Here is a 6835-nt window from a genome sequence, read left to right as displayed (position 1 = left end):
GTACAGCGGCGGGGCCTGGCGGGGCCTGGCGGCGCGGCGCGCCTGGAGCCGGGCTGCAGCGCGCACTGCCTTATAAAGACAGGTATTCACACTTAGCATAAGGTGCTGCGCAGTGTAAGGGCCGACAGACGCCGCCGTCGCCGCGGGGATACTGTAAAAGTCACGCCTTTGAACGGCAGCCACGCCGTGGATATACGGCGGCGGCGGCGGTTAATGTAACCCGTGTCTCTGGTCTGTCCGCCATCACACCGTCGGCGGGTTGACGTGAAAACGCTGGGCGTCACGCTTTGTTTTTCTTCTTCTTCTTTGCGTTTATTCCTCCTGCCGGCCCCCGCTCCGAATCCAGTCGCCTTCTGAGAAGAAGCGATATGAAGAGATAACTGGGCGCTGATATTTAAGACACTTTTTCTTTTTTTTCCTGCCGCAGAATTATTGCTCGGAGAATAGCTGCGAGTCTGCGTGTAATATATCAGCGTCGCCGTTTGTTTTCTCTCTCTGTCATTGCCCAGAACAGCCGTGATGGAAAACAAACACATCAGCACTTGGCATTCTGAACCCTTAAATTGCCCTCCCTTCATTCCTCCCTTTCTCTTTTTCGCTTTCATCCGTCTCCCAGAAGTACAGTCATTCTGCTCTTTCTTGGGTCCCCTGGCTTCGGTGCCCATAACTCAGCCCGAGACGCAGAGAGCCAGCGCCGCGCTCCCGCTGACCTCCGCCCAGCCGCCAAAACTCAGGAGGAGAGGGCCGGATACTTCCCCGGCCCCCCTCCCTCCCCGGGTCTCCGCTCGGAAAACGGGGGGACGGCGAGGCGGCGGCGGGGAGCCGGGTGAAAGAGTGAAGGGGCGCGAGGGGGGCGCGGGGGGGGGGGGGGGGGGTCTACGCCACGGAAGTGGAAATTACAGTCGTGCGAGAAGAAGAGAAGGCCGTGGACGGAGAGCAGATGCTCATGCAAAGGGCGGCTGTCTCGACGCGCCCGTCCATAAATCTGCCGGATTTATGTGTTTGTTTGCGTCTCGGGCCTTCGGCTCTGTCACTTCTGTAATGCCTTCCAGATCCCGTGCCATTACGAGCCCGCGCTCTCGGCCCACTCCGCAATTTCAAAGTGTCTGCTCGCCTCCGCCCCCTCCATTAGCTCGTCGACACGAGGCCGACTCGACTTGGCGTTCTCGGGGACTTCTACGGCTGGAGCCGAAGGGGTCGAAGGGGCCGAAGGGGCCGAAAGGGCCGAAAGGGCCGAAAGGGCCGAAGGGGCGCGCGGGTCCCCTCGGTCCCTCCGAACTCTTTGTCTGGGGTGGCGTTGTATTGTTGGGCGTCCCCACGGCCGGCCTCCTCAGCCCGTGATATGTTACTTCTCCCGGCTCAAGGAACAACGTCGGTGGACGTCTGAGACTCCGGGCTGGGCGTTTAGCACGTAATGCGCCTTCGGAGTTTCCCGGCAGAGAGCTGCGTTCCTCTAATACAAACCTACTAGCAGTACCTTCTGCTCGCTCTAAGCGATCTCAGGCAAAACTGTTCTCAGTTCTACTACCTCAGTGGTGGGACAAACTTCCAGAAGCAACAAGACTAGCATCATCTCTCTCAACTGTCAGGAAACAGGTAAAAACTTTTCTCTTTCAGGACTTTTTACTGCGCTGATGCCCCAGATCAGGTTAGGCAGCAAGTTAGGCTATGCAATGTGTGTGTGTGTGTGTGTATGTTTGTGTGTCTCTGTCCAAAAAAAAACAAACAAAAAAAAACTCACTAACCCCAGCTTACTGTTCTGTATATTTCCTGTGTATCTTGTATTTGCAAGTGTTATTTGCCGTCCCTATGTCCTCTATTGTAAGTCGCTTTGGATAAAAGCGTCTGCCAAACGTGATGTAATGTAATGTAATACTGTCACGAACGCGATGAACGTCTAAGTGTATCTGAGCCGGTGCGATCGAGACGGACGGGCCGCCTCCACGAGGTCTTATTCGATAGGGGCCGAAGGAACCGATCTCTGCTTTCTGTGGATGTTCACCTCGGCCTTCGGGTTTCCGTCGGTCCGGCTGCGAGGCGTGTCGGGAGGCCGCGCCGAGGCCCGGCGCTCTGTGTTTTCGGGCACGGATTTATCAGAATTACTCATCGGCGCGTAGCGGAGGGAGTGTTCACAGAATGGGTATGTGCTGTATTGTTTTAAATGAGTGTGACTGAGAGGTTAGATACCATATGGCAATGAAGTAATCTGGCCGGGCCCTTCTCTGGAAGCCCCACCCGAGCTCAGGCGAAAGAAAAAAAAGCACGGGGTGCTGTGACCGAGGAGAAAACAATTTTTAATCAATTATGATAACCACCATCTAAATCAAGTCCCCTCCGTCGCTCCTCCTCCTCCTCCTCCTCTGCTCGCTCACCTCTCGCTCTCATTTATTCCACCCCACTCCAGGGCATTCTGCTTTTTGGCAGAGCACGGGAACGAGCCACCTGCAGAATGTTCCCCCTCTTAATCAAACGTATCCACACACACACACACACACACACACACAAACACACACTTCAGCTCTTTCAATCAATCAGACACACAAGTCAACACGCAGACATTGCAACATCGCTGCGTGCATGTATATATGTGTGTGTGTGTGTGTGTGTGTGTGTGTGTGTGTGCAAGTGTATGAGATACATTTCTTTTTTTTTTTTTGGAGGCTCTTAACTCTGTTTAAAGATGTGGAGTCGCACATGTGTATGCAAATACACACACACTCTTCTATGTACATCTGAGATCTCTATCTTGAAGAGCGCAGTCCTGAGAACGGCGAGGATCCTGAGCAGATCCCCGGCGCTCCCGGGCCTCGGGTGGAGGAGCCGAAGCTCCCGGACCAGAGGATTTCTTTCTTCTCTCCGTACATCTATATCCGCGTATATGTGCAACATGCATGGCGGCGGCGCGAGGGCCGGGCTCGACGCTCCTCCCCTGCACAGCTGCTCCATTAAACTGATATCGTTTACGGAAAAGATAACCCGCTGACCTTTCGTCACAGAGCTCCGACACGTTCAGTAGCTTCTCCTGGCAGAGGCACAAGGAGAACATCTGAATCTGCCTTTCAACATATCACAGGAATCAACCTGGGAGGCAAAACGGGATTTTCCGTCGTAAATTATATCTGGTTTCACCATCTCTTCCCCCTCCTCCTCCTCCTCCCCGCTCAGAGCCCGACGCCCCGAGAAAAAACCCGCCTGAAGCGCACGGGTCCCCGGTGAGAACGAAGACACGTCAGGGATCTCCAGGTATCTCCGGAGAGCGTCACCGTGGTCCGCGTTCGGACCGCGAACCCGACCAGACACGATCTGCACATGATCTGCACATCTGGAGGATTTCTCATGATTCCGGGGACTTCTGGTGTAGATCTCTTTACACGGTTGATGTTCCGCGTCTCCGCTTTCCAACGGGCGGGACCCGATTACCTGATATTCGGGCCCCGACTGTTTCCGGCCCGGGGCGGAGGGGCGGGGGGGTCTGCGGGGGGGGGGGGGGGGACTGCAGGTGTCTCCCGCAGTGAGACGGTCGGCGATGTGGATTTGCGAGAATCTGATTCCGCCTCGCTTCTGCCGGCCGGTGTGCGGATCCGTCCCGGCCGAGACCGCGGCTCGGGGTCCCTCAGATGCCGAGGCCGAGCGCGAGGGCCGGCCGGTCACGCTGCCGCTTGACGGATTATAAACCGGCGGTCGCTGCGTTGTATTCCCCCCCCCCGCTCAGTACGGACGCGCTGGGCCGGCGTCCGGGCTCGCTCTGCAGAGTTATGGCCGTTTACAGAAGACAGAGTCGCGGCTCGTTGGTCTGGTCGGACGGCGCCGCCTCGCTCTCGGCCACAGGGCCGGGGGCCGCCCCGGCGTGCAGTAGCGTTACATCTCGGCTTCTTTTACAAGACGCCCTTTTCCCTCGGAGCCGCCGGCGTCTGATTTCTGCAGAACGATTCTGACTTTAACAAGGCTGGAGACGCTGGAGACGCTGGAGACGCTGGAGACGCTGGAGAAGACCCCCCTCCAGATGACTCATCCCGTCCTTTCACATTGCATTTCTTCAAATTCATTTCCCTGACAATCTGACTTTACAATTATCACCCTCCCAACATTTCCTCCCAGGGATATTCCACTTCCTGTTTTACCTCCGGGTTTGCAGTTTTGTTCACGCGTTCACGCGGCTCGGCTTCGAAACAGAAGCCTGTTCGGCGTGTTCGGCGGCGTTGTCACGGAGCCCCGCCTCGCCTCGCCTCGCCTCGCCTCGCCTCGCCTCCTCTCCGCTTGGTGAATGTCGCCGCCGGTTCGACCCCGATCACACGGAGGTCACGCGGCCTCAAGCGTCCCCTGAATGGTCCCGTAAGGGGCGGCCGGGCCGCGGGAGCCCAGGATACCTGACACTTGTGGATTCCCATCTTTCCATCGCCGTGAACCCCAGTCAGGAGAGCCGTCTCACCGCCGCCCGTTAATTGCTTTAACATGGCGGTCTGGGCCGGCCGCAGCGTGGCGCTCAGCTGTGCGTCCCAGCGGGCGAGGCGGGGGCGGCGGGGCGGCGGGGTGGTAATGCATCGAGAGGGCTGCGGCTGCACATTAACTTGGATGAGAGTCTGAGCACAAGACAATACCGCCGCGACTCCAACATTCCTGCCGCAGCATCTGCTAAGGTCGTTGGGCCGCCGCTAACTCAAGGCTTCCGACCGGCTCAAGGTTTCATTCAAGGAAATCTGGAGGAGATTTTCCAAGATCGAAAAAGACCCGGCCCGAAATCATCCGTCTTACCGGCCTGCGATTTTAATCCGGGCCGATCCCGAGGAGGTGAGGATGGGTGTGTCGTCATGGGAACGGTCAGCCACCCGAGGCCTCCTCCCGCCTCCGGCAAACGGCCGCTCTCAGAAACCCTCTCCCGATTGGGATTCTACCGTTTGTGAACGCCGACGAACGTTTTACCCGCAAACAGACGCGACCAACGCTCTTATTATGGGATGGCGCCATGATATGCTATTCGGAGAAATCTAAGAATGGCCCGGTCCTTCCTGAACGGCGTGCTATCAGAGAACACAGAGGGAGCCGTCTGGAGAGTGGAAGTGTAGAAAGCTGCTGCGAGGAGGCGGAAGAGGAGGTGTTGTCTTTGGAATCCCCAAATCTGTGAAACTGGCAGGATCTGGAAAAAACACAACGCTGAGGAAGTCATGTGTTTTCGTACTTGTGGAGAACGACTGTCGGCGTGAGGGAGTTTTAGGTGTTTTTTCGGTTTCTCTCGCAGATCGGTTCGGGTCCGCGAGGCCGAAAAGTCTCCGTGATCCGCCGTGAGAGGAGGGAGCAGGTGGAGGACGATCTGGACGGGTGGAGGTGAGACCCGCAAAGGAGGACGATGAAGGTCAGCCCCGGCAAGACACAATGCGTGGATGTGAATGAGAGGAACCGGAGAGGAACTCAATCAGAAGGTCAACGTTCCATTGCGACGGAGAAGAGCCGGAGGAACATGTGAAAGCAGGTTGTAACAGGTGGACGAAAGAGTGTCAGCCTGAAGGACAGCGAAGGTGGAGAAGACGGGGGTGAAAGCAGCCGTGGTGTTTGACAGGAGGCCCAGATTCCACAGCACACGGTGGATCTTCTGGAGGTAAAGTCACTCTGAGATGGTTGGGATGTGGACAGAGGAGGGATGGAGAAGGCCTGGGTAGAAGGATGCTGAGGTTGGAGGAGGTCTGGAGGAAGACCAGCCAGGAGGTCCAGGGATGCAGGGGAAGAGGACACTTCATTGGTGTCAGAGGAGAAACTGCAGAGGTTTGTTTTTCAGAAAAAAAATTGCTTTTTTCACAATGAAATTAAAAATAAAGTGCACTTTCATTTCTAATGACCATGTTTTATTCATTCATTCACGGTCCCTGCGGTCTGATGACGTCTGAGGCCAATGAACCAGCAGGTCCTACAGCTCCGGTGAAGACCTCGGAATGGACCCGCCCGTCCGAGCGAGCGGAAGGCGAGGAACTGAAAATTGCGGCATTGACATCAGGGATCATGAGGGACGTGTCCACCATGTCTTCTTCTTCTGGGCCGATGGCCGGCCGGGGCTTCTTCTCTCCGTGTTCTCTCCTGGACTAATCGCCAAGCCGACAGCCCGGTCTCCTCAAAGCATTCAGCTTCAAGCCAGGAAGCCCCGAGCCTTCTACCATCTGGTGAGCTTCAAGTCGAGTAGCATCAAGCCGCTTAGCACTCAGCCAGAAGGTCCGGGTCCACCCCCGGCTCCCAGAACCTTGTCGATTTCTTTAACAGAGCAAAACAAAGAGGCGGTTTACCCCACAGCAAGCCAGCCTCCCAGCATTTTCCAAATCCTCAAAGTTTCCAGAACCACAGCCTTCAGAACCTCTGTTTCCTCTCTGGGCTGCTTCTCCTCTGCAGACAGGGTTGACCTCATGGGTCGCCCTGGCTTCCAAACCGGTTCCCAGGTTCTTCATCCGAGGTCTTCGGCCTCGGCCGGGGTTCTCCCGGACCTCCTTGCGCTCCTTTTTCTCGGCTCAGAGGTCGATCCTCCCGGTTGTTCCTCCAGAATGTTCTTCACCCGCCTGTGTCACGAAGCCCTTCCGAGCCTCTCGGACCTGAAGGCTCAGCCTCGGTGATGGAGTTCAGCGCAGCCTCGTCACGATGCGAAGCTCCGGCCAGCGAGGCCGCCGCCGCCGCCGCCGAAGGTGCGTGACGGTCGTGACCCGAGGCCAAGCGTCCTCCCTCATGTTCTCATCTCCTGCTTACGAAGGTGAAGGACCGCGGTTCTTTCAGCTTCTCGGGTCTGAGCGATCGACGGGCGGCTCCCGGCGAGTCCGGCTCGCTTTCCGTCCAGTTCAGTCACGCGGGTTTTCCTTTCGGA

The 6835-nt window shown here is 56.9% G+C and overlaps 1 long non-coding RNA gene across 1 annotated transcript; it reads left to right on the top strand.

Annotated features, from left to right (window-relative positions):
- The first annotated feature begins 1541 nt into the window (after positions 1-1541).
- Positions 1542-5252, top strand: LOC147224588 (uncharacterized). The gene is made up of 3 exons (XR_015107468.1): positions 1542-1596; positions 3166-3243; positions 5237-5252. It is a non-coding gene; the product is annotated as an uncharacterized LOC147224588 (long non-coding RNA).
- The last annotated feature ends 1583 nt before the right edge of the window (positions 5253-6835 follow it).

The sequence above is a fragment of the Fistularia commersonii genome, chromosome 18 (genome assembly GCF_037954325.1).
Source record: "Fistularia commersonii isolate RoL2024-O1a breed Wild chromosome 18, RoL_Fcom_v1.0, whole genome shotgun sequence".
Classification (NCBI taxonomy): Eukaryota; Metazoa; Chordata; class Actinopteri; order Syngnathiformes; family Fistulariidae; genus Fistularia; species Fistularia commersonii.
The sequence above is the reverse complement of the archived record's forward strand: the minus strand, read 5'-3'. Positions and strand labels throughout refer to the sequence as shown.